Here is a 16,084-nt window from a genome sequence, read left to right on the forward strand (position 1 = left end):
CTGGAGGAAGCCAGCTGCTTGCATGGACCAAGCTGGGCCTAGAGTCTGCAGCCTGGAGTCTGAGACCCCACTCCACCATGAGCTAGTGGTGCTGACTTCCTTGAGCCTCAGCTTCCTCATCTCTAAACTAAGCATAACGTCTTCCTTGCAGGATTGTCCCAAGTAGTAAGTGAACGGCTATAATAATAATAGCTGAACTTCTTGGTGATACCTTTTATCAGCACTGTTCTACACACTTGGATTAATTCATTTAGTCTGTATAAGAATCTTAATATTTCTTAAATGAGGAAACCGAGGCCCAGAAAGGGTGGGTTATTTGCCCAAAACTGTACAGCTAGTAAAGAGCAGGGCCAGAATGACAGATGTAAAAGGCTGCTTTGGAAATTGACATGTCGTATTAGTGGTCCTTGTTATTACTGTAAAATGACCAAGTAGGACAGTGCTTGGATGCACAAGTCTGTATTTGCTACCCCAAATGACCTGAGTGGTCCCTGCTCAGCGCTCCTAAGGCTCAGATGGGATGTCTCCTCCAGCCACAACTACAGACCTCACCCTAGTGGTCACCTACCTTAGCAGTGCATGCTGTTCGCTAAACATTACAGCCCCAGTGCCTGTTCCAAGGTCTCGTCCTCCCCTGACCACCCTGTTTAAAACTGCAAAATGCGCATTCCCCCACCACTCATACTCTTTATCTCATTTTTTTCCACAGCACTTATCACCTTCCAACATACTATATATTGTATTTATTTGTTACTGCTGGTCACCCTACCTAGACTATAGGTTCCATGAGGACAAGGAGTTTTACCTCTTTTTTTTTCAATGCTATATCCCCAACACCCAGAAGAGTGCTAGACATGTGGTAGGTATTCGGTATTTGCTGAATGAATGATAAATTAATCTTTATTGGCACAGAAAAAATGTTCATAAAATATTGTGCAGCAAAAATAAAACAGGCCCTTAAATTTTATACAGAATGATCCCATCTGTGTAAATATACTTTTGTATGTGAGTATGTGCCTGTGTCTGAGCATATGTGTGAGTGCACAGAAAAAAATCGAGAGATACCCATGAAAATGTTCATCGTGGTTATTCTAAGGAATAGGAGTAAAGACAGTTTTAGCTTCCTTCTAAGTGTTCTACAAAGACCATGTATTATTCCCATAAGTTTTTAAAGCTATTTGCATTTGACAATAAACACACCTGCGCACGCACATGCACGCACACAGCAGCAGCACGCAGTTGGTTACAGAAGACCCAAGCAAGAGGTTAGAAGTGGCGACAACTCAAAGTACCCACCTTCCTGGTAGTGGACCAGCAAAACACCAAGAGAAAGAACGGAATTAGGTCTACAGGGTCTGGGACTCAGCAGCACCTCCCTCAGAACTCCTCCAAAAAGGGAATGAACCTAAAAAGGAAAACTATAAAAATCAAAACCCACTTTCCTGCCTCTCTAGAGCAGTCTCAGAATTGTTTAATCTTCTGTGATTATTTTTAAATTATATTTGAATGTTCCAGAAAATTTAAAGCTAACCTAATACATAAAATGAGGTCTTCTGCACCTAAAAATTCACTTTGGATTTAAAAAGCCTCATTCTCCAGTGCCAGTATTAAAGAGGAAGTCAGGATAACTGAATCCATCCGAGATCCTGGGCCTGACTCAGGCAGAGTCTCAATTCTTGCCTTCCTCCTCCTGCTGCCAATGTATTTTGTGCACAGGTGATCGCACAGAACCAACCTACTGTCACCCACAAATCACTGAGGCTCTGACAGTCAACAATATGTACCAAGCAAGGGCTTGCTGTGGGCCCAGCGCAAGGCCAGGTGCTGAGAGGTGGAAGGAAAGGAAGTATAAGAAGCCTTCCTTCAAAGAAGGACTAACACAAGACAAATGCAGAGGAAAACAATTACACTCACTTAATGGAGCAGTACTTATTGTATGTATAATTAAGACTTCTGAGAACAAAGAGGTAAGTGGGGGCGAGGAGGCTTTGGGGAAAAGGACAGGCTGCAGGTAGGCCTTGGTAAGAGCTGGAGGCCCCACTGCGAGGGGAAGAGAGGAGCTGAGGGCCAAGGCCAGGACAGGGATTTGGTCCTTGGTGCCCGCCACATGGCATTGCAGGCCAAGCCATGCCCACATTGCTGCTTCCTCTGGCTGACCTTCCACGCAGAGGGTACCACTGTGGCCACTTACTGAGTGCCACATGTACACAAAGAGCCTCCCGCAGAGAAGGTAGACTCTCCCTGAAGGCAGATGAATTCTAACTCTGTGTGCCAGAAGCTGTCATGGCTCAGTTGATTTCAGGAGCCAAGCAGAGCCAGAGAGGATGAGAAGGCAGCACCTACAACTACGCTAAGAACTCTGGTCAACCCACAGCGATTCAGAACACTGGTCTGCAAAGGCCTCTAAGAGAGAAATCCATTATGGCTTATAGAGCAGCTTGAAAAAGCTAGAGTAGAAGCAGTAGAGAAGGCAGGAAGAGAGGAGGAAAAAGGACAAAGCAAGGATCTTGCAAAGGGAAAAGGAACCGAGGAGAGCTGGCCAGGGCAGGGAAGGGAACAGGTAGCATCTAAAGTAACCACCCATCCTGGTTTACCAGGGACTGAGGACTTTCAGAACTAAAACTGGGACAGTTCCAGACAAAGCAGGATGAATTCATTAAGGGAGAGGTACTATACCACTCAGGGATGCTAATGGGTTGCTGACCTCTCCTTTCTCCCTTCCTTTGTGGCTCATCAGCACCTCCCAGGGCAATGAGAAGGAAGAGGTCAACACAGGGAAGTGACCACGTGCCCCCTCCTTCTGGCTTGTGTCCTCTCATCTCAACTATGCAAATTTCTAAAGGGGTTCAGGTAGAAAATTCTTGATGGTTGTTGTTAAAAATAAAACAACATCATAGGCACTATCCCTCACGCAACTGCTTCTCAGGCACTGAGCTCACCAGAAGCCCAGCTAGAAGACACAGCACTCTACCCTTAGAGAAGTGCCTTATCCGTATTTGGAAATCAAAGATAGACGGGGTTGGCACACTCAGCTCATCCCATCCAGTCTCAATCACCCTCTTCTCTCTCAGAGTTTCAGTTCCCATCTGCTTCTTTCCAAGGTAAGTCCCAAGAAGGTACCGATGGCTTCTTCCCATCCACAAAATCCATTCTCTAACAAAAATTTATTGAGCATATGTGGTAGACACTGTTAGGCACTATGGAGAACACAAAGAACAATAAGATACAGTTTCCACCTTCAAAGAACTTATGGTTCCGTGGTTGGTTGGGGGTGAGGAGCAGGGTGAGAGGGTGGGAGTGGTGTAGAGAAGGTGAAAATCATTCATTCAGTCAACATGTATTTACTTTGCCCTTAAAATGTACCAAGAACCATATTGGAGAAATAAGGACAAGTAATGAGACGACCGAAGCCATTTTAAGGAGGATGGTGAGATGGGAGCACACAGGAGGAGTACCTACCCGACTCACTGAACCGAATACCAACCGATCACCCACTTCACTTTTAACGTGGAGGGAAGTTCCGTGGAGGATTAAAAAGACAGTGGTAAGACCAAACACTGGCCTCAAAGAGTTAACAATGATTAAGGAGACAAAACCCATGGGACTAAAACAATCAGTATGTCACAGGACACAGGGTGAAGTGCTGACTGTGGAACGCAGACCTTCGGCACAAAGAGAAGCACAGCTGGAGAAAGTCCACAAAGCTTCCCAGAGGAAGTGGAAGTAAAACCTGAGAAGACGCAGTGAAAGGGGAGGGTTTTCCAGGCAGGAAGAAGACAACAGGTACTTGTGATTTTTCTTAAAGAAAAGAAAAGCAGATGTACAGTTATTACTCAAAATATTTCTAAATGGCACACGTGTTCGCTGGTCTTTGGTTTGAGCAAATGGGGACTTTGCCAGTAGTGACTTTCAGAAATACCAGTTCCATTTAAATGGAGAAACAGGCATCAAATCTAATTTCAGCTGTCCACACTAAGGAGGCAGTGAATGGAAACATAATTTGTAATGTCATTCTGTGTTCATGTGCGTGCGATCGCACGCACACACACATACACACACACACCTCTCTTCTGTATGTCTGTATTCAAGTGATCTGAGTCAAACTCCATTCTTCTGTTAGAAAACCCCTACCTATAATTCAGGGAAGGAAAAACTGAATTACCAGGGGCAATCTACAAGTTAATAACTGGGAATCAACCACATTAGTTTTTGCTATAATGATATTCATGAAGTATGAGCTGAAAGGCCACATTTGATCTGATGGTACACTGGTCGGTCAATAACAAGCTAACAACTATTGACTGACTGTCTACGTAATGAAGAACCCTGAGCTGGTGTTGGGGGAGTGAGAAAGAAGGGCTAGTGGGAAAGATCAGGGAAAGAAGGTAGGATACAGTGAAAAGAAATGGAAGACTCATAAGGCATTGAGTCTGGTCTTAGCTCTATGACTGGCAAGGCCTTGGGTAAGTTGATTCCATGGTGAACTTCACTTCCTCATCCATGAACATGTCCTGTCCACCTCTTAAGGTCATTTACAGTTCAAATGAGAGAATGTAAGCCTAAGTGCTTGGAAAAGCAGAAGGCTCAGTATAACGCATTCTGGAGGTTTGGAGGTACCAACCCTGCTGCACTACCCTGTCTACTTTTCCAACAGTCCCCTCTAAATCTCCCAGATAGTCATTTTGTCCCATCCCCTCCACACAGTACTGGTCTAGGAAGGCATAGGATTCAAGTCAAGCCAACAAAGGACTTCATTCCAAGTCTTTGGCTGACCCATCAAGGAAGCTATCTTCTTTTCTCCCACTGGATGAGAACAAGGAAACAGACCAACCCAGAAGCTGCGGGCCGCCGTCTTGGGGCCGGAAGGGGAGAACACGCTTAAGAACGAAACCAACACTGAAGGAGAAAAACCGGGTCTTGGGGATTTCGTTTGAGCCCCGGATAAAGTCTGACCTGAAGCCAGAATCTACTCATGCATTGCGTGGTCACATAAGCCAATACATTTTCTGTTTTGCTTAAACCAGTTTGGGTTGGTTTTCAGTTAATCTGTCACCTAACTGGTATAAAATGAGAGAAAACTGGCTAATGCAACACTATAAATCTTTTTAGTCCCTTACCAACTCCTTGTGGCTCCAGAAAACACCCAGGGAGCCATTTCATACCTAGCGTTGACATTAAGGAAATCAATCAAGGAAGAAGAAGAAGAAAGGCAATCATATGCAATAAGACTCAAGTGACGGAAGGGGGAAAAAATAACCCTAAATGATAAACTGAAGAATCGGTTTCTGCCTCAGCCTTATTCTGGCATGTTTCCTCCAGATGTTTACCTATTCTCTTTGATGGTAACCACTGAGGAGTCCAGAGGAACAATATGAGTATCCTACTGATTTATATTTATATCTTAAAAAATTACTCAGGGCCACTGAGCTCATGTTCAAATTAAGTTTGCTGGAAATCTAATTTGGGATGAGTAATTTAATTTGGCTACTACAATTAAAAGTGGCGCAGTATTTGTGTTTTAGAGGAAAACCATATTAGATTCGTCTAATCTTATTAGGTGAATATCACATTTAGATCATATTATATCTGGAACAGATAGATATCGGGTTGATTTCTTTCATAAATCACTCAGGAGACTGAAGGGTCTAACCTTCTCCCCAGTCCCTGCCCACCCACCTGACACAGGTCAGAGCAGGCGGTGAATGTTAAAAAGGTCTTGTAAGAACTAACTGAACTGCACAGCCTTGGAATTCATGCACCTGAAACACTGCCAACAACGACTCCTTGAGTTCTGCTGATGAGTAAACTGAGGGTTCGGGTGGACAAGTGACTGGCTTAGGGTCACAGTCAGTGAGTGGCAGAGCTGAGACAACAGCTCAGCTTCCTGACCCCTAGTTTGGGTTCTTGCCACTCTACCACGTATGTTTTTAATAAGATCTAACTGAAAAACAGCCAGAGGGCCTCTGAGACCCCTGTTGCTACTCACTTAGCTAAAACCATGGAGTCCCCTCAGATACAATCTATTGGCCTGTTTCCTTGCCTCTCTTAAGTATCCTGGGAAGATACAGAAGTCGGTCTCACTATCTCCATGGGTAACTTAGACCAGTGCCCTAAATCCTTCTTGTCAAGGCCATTTTCTTGATGACCACCCCCTCACTCCCAGATAACTAAAATTCACATTATGAACATTCAAACCATATGACACCTCAGGAAAAAGAATTTACTTTGCTTTTTAAAAAGGTATTAATTTCAAGAGTACTGCTAATCGGGCAGACTCAGTGGGTGTTATATCACACATTAGGATTCCAACGGTAGAGATTAATCTAAAAAAAAATGGATTATGGAGCAAAATCAAAAAAGGACAGGGCTAGATAAAAATATAACATATGACAAGTTAATAAAACATACTGCATAAAAATCTCTTATAAATGCTTGAAAAAAGATGGAGCACTGCAAAATAAAAATGAGAAAGGACTCAATGAGGCAATTCACACATACACGCAAAATAAAGATTACTGATGGCTTCATGAAAAATGTTCAAACTCATTAAGCAAAACTTGTAAATTAAAACAATGTAATATCATTTTCAACAAATTGGCAAAAAACAAACAAACTGTAATATCCAGGATAGTCAAGGATATTACAAAATCAGAATCCTTGGGCACTACTGATGACAGTATAAATTAGCCCACATTTCTGAAGGGCCATTTGGTAATATGTATTACCAACTTAATTCTGAGCAAGTTCACTCTCAATAATTTTCCCTGAGGAAATAATCAGAGGGATACTCGAAGATTTACACACAAGGACATTTATAGCAGCACTATTCATTATAATACAAATCTAGAAAAAGCTAACCATACTATAATAGAAAAATGAATTATGATACATCAATACAGGGAGTAATATGTAAACATTAAAACCCATGTTTTTTTTTTTTAAAAAAAACTAAAGACAGGGAAATGCTCACAAAATGATGCTACGATTTAAAACTCTTAATAGAATGACTCCATTTTGTAAAAATACATATATATATATACCATATACATTATAAATATAATAAATGGTGTGGCAGATTCAGCTAAATATCCAACAAATAATCATGCCTTTTCTAGAATGTAGTTTTCACTGGGAGGCAGCTGCCCAGCCAGGGACTACATTTCCCAGCACCCCTTGTATCTAGGCAGTGCCATGTGACTATTCCCACCAAAGGAATATATGTGGAGGCACTTTCAGGTTGAGGTGGTTAGAAAGTGGAATGTCTTCTCTATTTTCTCTTCTTCCATCTGCCAAATAGATGCAGAGGACCCCAAAGCTCTAGAGAATGGAACAGCCACAAGATGGAAAAAGCCTGGGCAACTGGATCATTCCCTGGAGCACTGTCAATCATGGGCACCAATGTTCAACTAAGTAGGGAAGAAATAAACCTCTACTATGTTAGGTTGTAATTTGGGATTTTAATTGTTTCTTCAGCAAGTGTTACGCTAACTAATATATACATGTAGGAAGATTACTGAAAGGAAAACTACCAAATTAAAGCTAAATTTTTAAAATGTATTCTTTTCTACCACAAACATGTCTTATTTGATAACCAATCAAGGGAAAAAAATATAGACTTATGAACTTTAATGACATAAAAACAACACAAGGTTAAATGATAAACAAGAAACTGGGGGGGGGATGGCAATTCTTAAAATATAAGAAATATCAGCATCTTTTAATATGTAAAGAACCGTTATGAGTCAGTAAGGAGAGATAAATAAAAAAATTAGGGGAAAAGACATAAACGCCTAGTCACAAAATAAGAAATACTGACATACACTTATGAAAAGATTTTTAAACTCACTAATAACCAAAACATGCAAATTAAAATATGATATTCTTTATCAAATTGTTAAATGTTTAAAATATTGTGAATCTAGCATCCAGTATTGCTGAGATTATGATGAAATGAGTAATCATATACGCTACAGGAAGGACTTCAAAATGGTATCACATTTTCAACAAGCAGTTTGGCATGATAGAGAAAAAAAAGCCTTAAAAACCCTTTGGCATTCTAGATATTTGTCAAAAGAAATAAACAAGTATGTAAAAAAGCTGAATAGAAAAGAAATGAAACAACTTAGATATCCATCTGCAACAGACCGGTAAGAAAAATAAATGACGGCATGTGTGTGTATATTTGCATATTAGAATAATATATAGCCATAATTTTAAATTATGATATAAATGTATTAAAGCACAATAGAGTCTATGATATAAAAAAGGATACAAAACAATACAGATAGTATAATTTCTTAATTGTTTAACAGTGTATATGTATAAGAACATATGCTGTAAATGTATTAGGAAAAAAAGTATGGAAAGATTTTTGTCAAAATGTTCATAGTCGTTATCTCCAATGGGGTGGTATTATGGGTGACATTCATTTCCTTCTTTATACTTTTCTACATTTTATATGTTTTCACCTATGAACATGTTACTTTGATTTCATTCTTCATTTTATTATGAAAAATTCCAAACATACACAAAAGTAGCAAGAATATATGTACTCATTGCCCCACTTTAATTACCATCCATGACTGACACTGTTTCATGTCCCATACCCCTGGGTTATTTTAACATAAATCCTGGATGTATCATTCATCCAATACATTAAGATTTTTAAATATTTAACATACTCTAACTCTCCACTAGATTATTTTAAAGTAAATATCTGATGTTCCATTTGTGCATAAATACTTTAGCGTGTACCTTTAAAACATAGCCATAATAACAATATTACACCTAAAAATTAACAATAATATCAAATATCCAGTCAGTGTCCCAATTTCCCTCATAAATACCTTTTACAGCTGGTTTGTTTAAATCAGGATCCAAACAAGATTTACAGTTGCATTTGGTTATGTCTTTTGAGTCTTTCTAAATTTATTACATAGTGACCTCCCTTTCCCATGCCATTTTATTTATTGAACATACGGGTCATATGTCCCAAAAACTTCCTGATTGCATCCCTGCGGTGTCTTTTAACATAGTCCTCTGTCCCCTGTATTTCCTTCCACCTGAGATTTACTACTAGTGTCTAATCAACTGCAGGTTCTATTATTTTTCTGTAAGAATATTTCAAATCAATTGTATTATTTTCATAACAAGACGAAAAAATAAAGCTAAAAAAATGAAAGGAACCCAAAGAAATGCTGACCTTGCTAATTCATCCATTTCAGCAATTCACTGAAACTCAGCATCCAGAAGTATTTTCAGAATACAGGCTAGGTTAATGCTTTCTCACACTAGAAAGATGCTCAGTGTCTATTCATGGACCAACTTATTTTGGACACATTCTAAGTCCATCTCCCCTTCTACCTCAATGGTAGAGTCTATCACCCTCCAAAGCAAGGGCACTTCCTCCACTGGATGCTTAAATCATCTAGGATTGCAAGTTGTCTCGAATATTTCTTCCTTTTCTTTCTTTTTTAAAAAATCTAATGTAAGCACATAAATGAAAATTTAGAAATGAGAGAAAATGAAAGAACAACCCACTCACAATTTCACCCCTTTAACAATCACTGTTACCTGTATATATCTTTCCGTACCATCATTATCAGGGATACACATTCTGTACCTAATTGTAATCAGTGAATATGGGTTTTAATATTCCTTTAGCTATCATTAAATACATTACATTTTTTTTAGCTTATGTTAAGGGTGTTAAAAAATAGCAATAATACATACACATGTGTCCATAGCTCAGCTTGAGGAAGAGAACTTGCTCAGCCCTCTAGGTAGCCCCACCTTGAGTCCTCCCCTCATCCCATCCTTTCCTTCCACCACTATCCTAAATTTTGTCTATGCTCCCCCTTGGTCTTATAGTTCTTGCCACATGTATATGGATGTCTAAATACTACATCACTAGTTTTGCACACATTTGAACTTTATGTAATTGGAATCACCCCGTAGTGATTCTACAACTTGCTTTTTTACTTAAGGTTATAATTCTTGAGAATCTTCTGTGTTGTCATATGCAGGTATGGTTTGTTCATTTTAACAGCGCAGCTATGTAGCTGTATTTTACTGTGAAACTATACCACAATTTATATTGCAATATCTGCACATAAAATTATATTGTGAATATCTTGTCACATTGCTACATATCTTCAAAATAACTGTTAATTATAGTAGAGTATTATGCTGAAAGAAGACTACTTTATTTTATAGTTACCCAACTGTTGGACATTAATTCTTTATGTGTTTGCTTTGTAAATAATGCAGCAGGGAGCATTTTTGTCTAAATAGCTTATTAAATATTTTGTATGATTTCCTTCCTAGGAGGATGTAGGAAGATGGTCCACAGAAGTGGTATTATTGGATCAAAATGTATGAATGAATAAAACATAATTTGTAAACTTGCTACACAATATTGCAATAGCATCAGAATTGGGCATAATCATTAAAAATATTTCTTTTTGGCAAACATGTTAAAATAGTACTTTACTGCTGTTCAAATCTACATGTCTCTTATTACAAAACTGAACATTTCCCATGTATTTATTTAGTGTTGTCTTTAGTTATCTATTCAAGAGTCCTACGAAAGTTTTAGTACCTCTTTTTAATTTGAGCATTTCACATAATACAGATATTAATTCTGTCATGTTACTACAAATCATTTCTCAGTCTATTGTTTCTCCACTGTTTTTTTACATGAAGAAATCTTTGATTTTTCCTGTAGTTTGATCGACTATTATTTTCCTTTTGAATGTTTTTCTTTTGTTTCTAAGCAATATTCATTTCTATAAATTTCCCATGTCTCTACATTTTACACTTAATTGCTTAATCCATCTGTAATTCATTCTGGGGAAGTCAAAATGATTTTTTCCAAACTGTTAACTAGGTATCAAAATTATTTATTCAATAATTTCCCTTCCCCATTGATTTGTGATAACTTCTTTAAAACTGATTAAATTATTTTTGTGGGGGTCTATTTCTAAATTATCCTAGCTCATTTCCTTCCTCCTGTTATGCCAGAACTACAGTGTTTTAATTTTAAAGGCTTCGTAATGCATTTTCATATCTGGTAGTGCTATATATTTTAATATTCAATAGATCTAACTCCCTTCCCCTAAAACCATTTTCAGAAATCCCAAGGGTTCTCTTCTACTTATTTTTCAAATAGTCTTAGAACCATCTTGTGAAATTTTAAAAATCCTGATAGGACTTTGAGAGAAATGGTATTAGACTCATGAACTAATTTCAGAAATAGCTAAATCTTTCATTTGAATCTTACCATCTAGAAATAGGGTTTTTAGTTTTTAAGGAGTTTACTTTAAGTCTTTTTGGCCTACAACTAAGCAATCTGTAGTTAATAGGAATTTTATCCTTTTCTTTACAATATTTATTCTTCAAGTTACTATTTTGTAACTTTCTGCATGGGATTTTTGTTTTGATCTCAATCACATCCAATAATGCCTTAATTGGGGCTCCAATAAGTATAATGCCAGTGGATGTATTAAAATTTTTACATTATATTAAAAAAATGGTCATTTTATATATTCCTTTTTAAGTAGTTTATAAAAATTAAAAGTTGAATTGACTGAATACACTTTTGAAATTAATGAGATTATTATGTAGTTCTACTTAAACAATTTATGTGAATCATATAAAACTATATGCATATGAAACCATTCCTGCATTCCAGGAATATAACCTACTTTGGTATAGTGAAACATTTACATACTCTATTATTGAAATCTACTCACTAGAATTTTATCTAAAATTTCTGCATTCCTAAGCAACATTGGTATAGAGGCTCCCTTTGGGGGCTTGCCAAATTTGTTATCAGGGTCATGTTTGCTTGACAGAGGATCTGGAAGTTTTCCACCTTTTTTTAAAATAAATACTGGAACAATTTATGTAACACAGGAATTATCTGTTCCTTGAAAGTTTAGGAGGATTTTCAAAGGCCTTTTTAATTGAAAATAGTCTACCTGGCACAGGTTATGCGTGTGTGTGCGTGCACATGTACATCTGTGTCCATGTGGACATTACCATGTTTGTATATATTTAAAATGATACTGTAAGATATAAATCTCTAATGGCACAGAGAACAGTTTTATTATAATTGACGGCCTTTCTTTCCCCCATGAAAAGGGAGTAAATGCCCAAGAAAATCAAGTGCTAAGAAAAATCATTTTCCCAGGCTTTGGTTCCAAGAGCCTCCTTTTCAGAGGCAGGTAAAGGAGGCCATCGAAGGTGGTAGGGGAATAGTAAATACTAAACTATCCTAATTTCACTGAGGCTGACCAAGTTTAGCAACCATAACTTTATCACTGACATATAAAACCTAGAAACCTACGATTTGAAAAGGTAAGCCAAGCAGATCATCGGTCTAATCCAGGTCACCTCTAGATCTATGTTAAAGGTCTTAAGCTTCTAGTCCATCAAGCCGTCTTCTCCAGATGTAGGATACTACACCTCTTCCAGGGCAATAAAAGCTTGTAACTCTAAAACTTTCTCTACTTACTGTAGGGTTTCTGGAGTAATGACTTTCTAAATACTTCAAAAGGCCACAAATAAAGATTCAAAATTGTTCTGGACTGAATGTTGGTGCCCCCCCCAACCCCCAATTCACAGGTTTCAGCCCTGGCCCCCAATCTGATGCTATTAGGAGGCGGGGCTAAGACAAGTCACCAGAGTGGAGCCCCATGATGGAATTAGTGCCGATATAAGAAAAGGAAGAGACACCAGAGTTTCCTCCCTCCAGAATGCACAAAGAAAAGGTCATGTGAGCATACAGCAAGATGATGGCTGCCTGCAAGCCAAGAGATGAGGTCTCAGAATGAAACCTACCTTGACAGCACCGTGATCTTGGACTTCCTGGGCTTCAGAACTCCGAGAAATAAATTTATATTGTCTAAGACACCTAGTCTATGGCAGCCTGAGCTGACTAAGACAAGAGAGTTGTGGTAACGTCTGTCCAAAAGAACACTGAGCTATCGCTCTGCAGACCGCATAGCTAGCTGTAGACTGAGATACACTTTAGAAGAAACAAGTGGTAAGGAGTCTCATCAAATTAAGATGGAGTGTCTACTAGAACATGCAAGGACTGTGCCATATGAGCACATGAAAGCACATACACAGGACTCAAATAGTAACACTATGCCCAAGAATGAGCCTGTGGACAAGGCAATAACTACAGATGTGAGTGTGGCACAGAACAGTCTGCTTTTTCTTGAGAAAGGCACTTCTTAGTTCACGTCCTTGTTCACAAAGAACCCATGAAATGCTAGAGCTCGGTAAAGAGTTAGGAATATGAAAGCTCTTGCCAGTCAAGATGATGAGCATTAGGATAACCTGGCAGGAAGGCAGGGACCTCAAAAAGCTCTTAGGCTCTAGAATTCCAAGATTCCATTTAGGATTTCACACAGGCATGCAAGCAGTCTTTTTCTCTCCCTCAACCAGGGCAGGGAAGCTGCTTTCACGCCAGTCATGGCCTTGCACAGAAGCTTAATCCCTGGCTGGAAGGCAAAACATGTTTGTGGCAAAGCCAAGCAGGCATGTGAAGCGAAGCAGAATGAGGAACATTTTTATTACTGTTTTGGACGCCAGGGGTGATTGGGTGTATGTTTGGGGTTTTTTAATGACTGCAAAAGGCATCTTAATCCGTACTTTTTTGGCAACTCCAAGATACAATTGTTGCTACAAGTACTAACACCACTGACTAATGTATACACTGGTTTTCTCAAAAACACTCTTTCCTTCCTGGGGCTTTTCAGACCAAACTAAGATAGGTAGGGGGAGATATATATATATATATATATATATATATATATATGTATGTATATATATGTGTGTGTGTGCGCGCGCGCGCTTGCTTTTCCACACACAGATGTACACCACATACAACTAAAGGCCATATCAAATTTAACAGATATTTCATTTTTTAGGGTTAAATTGTGGAAAAAGAAAAACTGTGGACATATCTTTAATTTTGAATAATTTAGATATTGCAAGATTTTCTACCTACTGGTGGAAAATTAAACTAACAATTTTAAGTTAATGGCTTGAGAGTAAACAATTCCTTTTAAAATGAGTTGGATTTATCGAGACTTGTGTTCAAGTGAATTTCTCGCATCCCTTTAAATCAAAGACATTTCATTTAAGAGAATTCCAAGGTGCCAAGAGAGGCTCCAAAAAAGTATGATTTTTCCCCGCTACAGTTCCACATTAAGTAGATCACTCCTCTTCTTCCCAACACTTGTTATGGGTAGATACAGGCGGCACCCATTCCTGGTGTCATTTTCACAGATGATATCAGAAAAATAAGAACAGTGTAGTAAATTCTTCCTAAAGCTGATTGTTTTCAATGTAAAGATTTATGTTTTACTCTTAAATTATCTCCCTCTATTTTCACATCAAGATAGACCTAATATCTGTGGTGACAGATATTAGATTTTTAAAAAACATCATTCCTTGGAAAAATAAAAAATTGGTATCTCTAAACCAATCCCCCAGATCTTTTTATTTTGATAACTTCTTGGCCCAGGTGATCTATACGTGAGAACCACTTGTCTACAGCACCTTCTGAATGAACCAAAGAATTGGTTCAGGATCGATCATGTAGTTACCACAAGTTCTCATCTAGTTATCATAATGGGCAACAAACAACCTATAGAAAATGTAAGTAATTTTAATAAATACTCATGGAAGAGGGGGATAAAAATTTTTAGTCTATAAATTCCTGGTTGCTTTAGAATTTTTTCCTCTATTCAGAGGCCCCTTGCAGCACCTTATCCCTCCTTGATCCACAAAGCTATCTCCTCCTGGTTTTAGAACATAGGTGACAGAGTTTGAAGGCATTGTGCCAACCTGTGACCTCCCCACCATAACCTGGGAACCCCAAAGACAGACAGACACTACATCTTCCTAGGATTCTGAAAGGTCAGCCTTATGGTGCCAAAGGCTCTAGGAAAATGAGTCACAGTATTTTGTCGGCTGAAATTTCACTGAAATAAATGCCCAGGACTGGCTTCTGGCTACTGCAGCATCTCTGCCAATCCACGTGATCCTAGAATCCATCCACCCAGAAAAGCTTGACCAGGTTGGTTTGGGAAACCAAAGCCCAGAAGGGTCACTTGTCCCTCCAGAGACTCCAAACTGAGAACAAAGACAAGAAAATCAGCTGGGGTGGGTCATAACAGGCCATCAACTATTTAAAACATTTTTCAACTAATATTTTAGAGTTAAATTTAAAATCCCTATTTTCCATGGATTATACACCTACCTCTAACTATATGCTACCTACATTTTTCTTTATTTAGGTTTTCCTCAAAATAAATTCTAAAGAAAAACCCACTTCAGAAAAAAAAAGGAAAAAAAAAAGAAAAAATCCATAAACACTAAATTTTTTAATACCCTTACTTACCTCGTTTCTAACAGAGGTAATCAGTGACAATATATTTGTTGTGAAAAGTTAGCTTAATAGATTAAACACGCACTAAACACATAAATGTGACAATATTTTGAGATATATGATGCTAATAAAGGTAACATTTATTGGGCCAGCCATTGGCCCACTGGGCACTTTACTTAAATTACCTCAGTTAATACTTCAACAAGCCTATAAAGTAGGTGCTATTCTTATTCCCATTTTATAGATGAGGTTATAGATGAGGAACCTCATTACTGTAATTTAATCTCTACTGACTCAAAATTTGAGTTCGGTGTTTACTCTGGCTATAAAAAGGTTGAATAAGCAAATCAGAAATTAAACAGGATTAAAAAAGGCATATTTAACCTACTAGAAGGTCCTAGGTTTTAAGACCTGCTAAAAAGGAAATGCTAATTGCAAGCGTTCCAACAGCAACTGGGAAGATTCTGTCTGAAACTACACTGTGTTAAAACACTTTAAAATCCAGACTTTCACTAGCTAAGAGTCATTCTTCTCTCACTATTACTCTAACAATTAATGAAAATTAGTGAGGTTTCTATAGATGATGCAGTATAGTAGATATCAGCGGCCACTCTCCCAATATCTTTTCCTTCCTGAACAGTGCCCAGAGCTCTGCTTACTTGCGTATCACTCACCTCT

The 16,084-nt window shown here is 38.3% G+C and overlaps 1 protein-coding gene across 29 annotated transcripts in view; it reads right to left on the minus strand.

Annotated features, from left to right (window-relative positions):
• Positions 1–16,084, minus strand: part of TRERF1 (transcriptional regulating factor 1) — a 186,640-nt gene that overhangs the window by 93,198 nt on the left and 77,358 nt on the right. Inside the window, exon 3 of one of the 29 annotated variants that reach the window (XM_016128555.2) lies at positions 1,297–1,405. The exons of the other annotated variants lie outside the window; for them this stretch is intronic. The gene's annotated coding sequence lies outside the window, so the exon portion shown is untranslated. The remainder of the gene's footprint in view (positions 1–1,296; positions 1,406–16,084) is intronic. 29 annotated transcript variants of the gene reach the window in all.

Source organism: Rousettus aegyptiacus, unplaced genomic scaffold, assembly GCF_014176215.1.
Source record: "Rousettus aegyptiacus isolate mRouAeg1 unplaced genomic scaffold, mRouAeg1.p scaffold_m13_p_1, whole genome shotgun sequence".
NCBI lineage: Eukaryota > Metazoa > Chordata > Mammalia > Chiroptera > Pteropodidae > Rousettus > Rousettus aegyptiacus.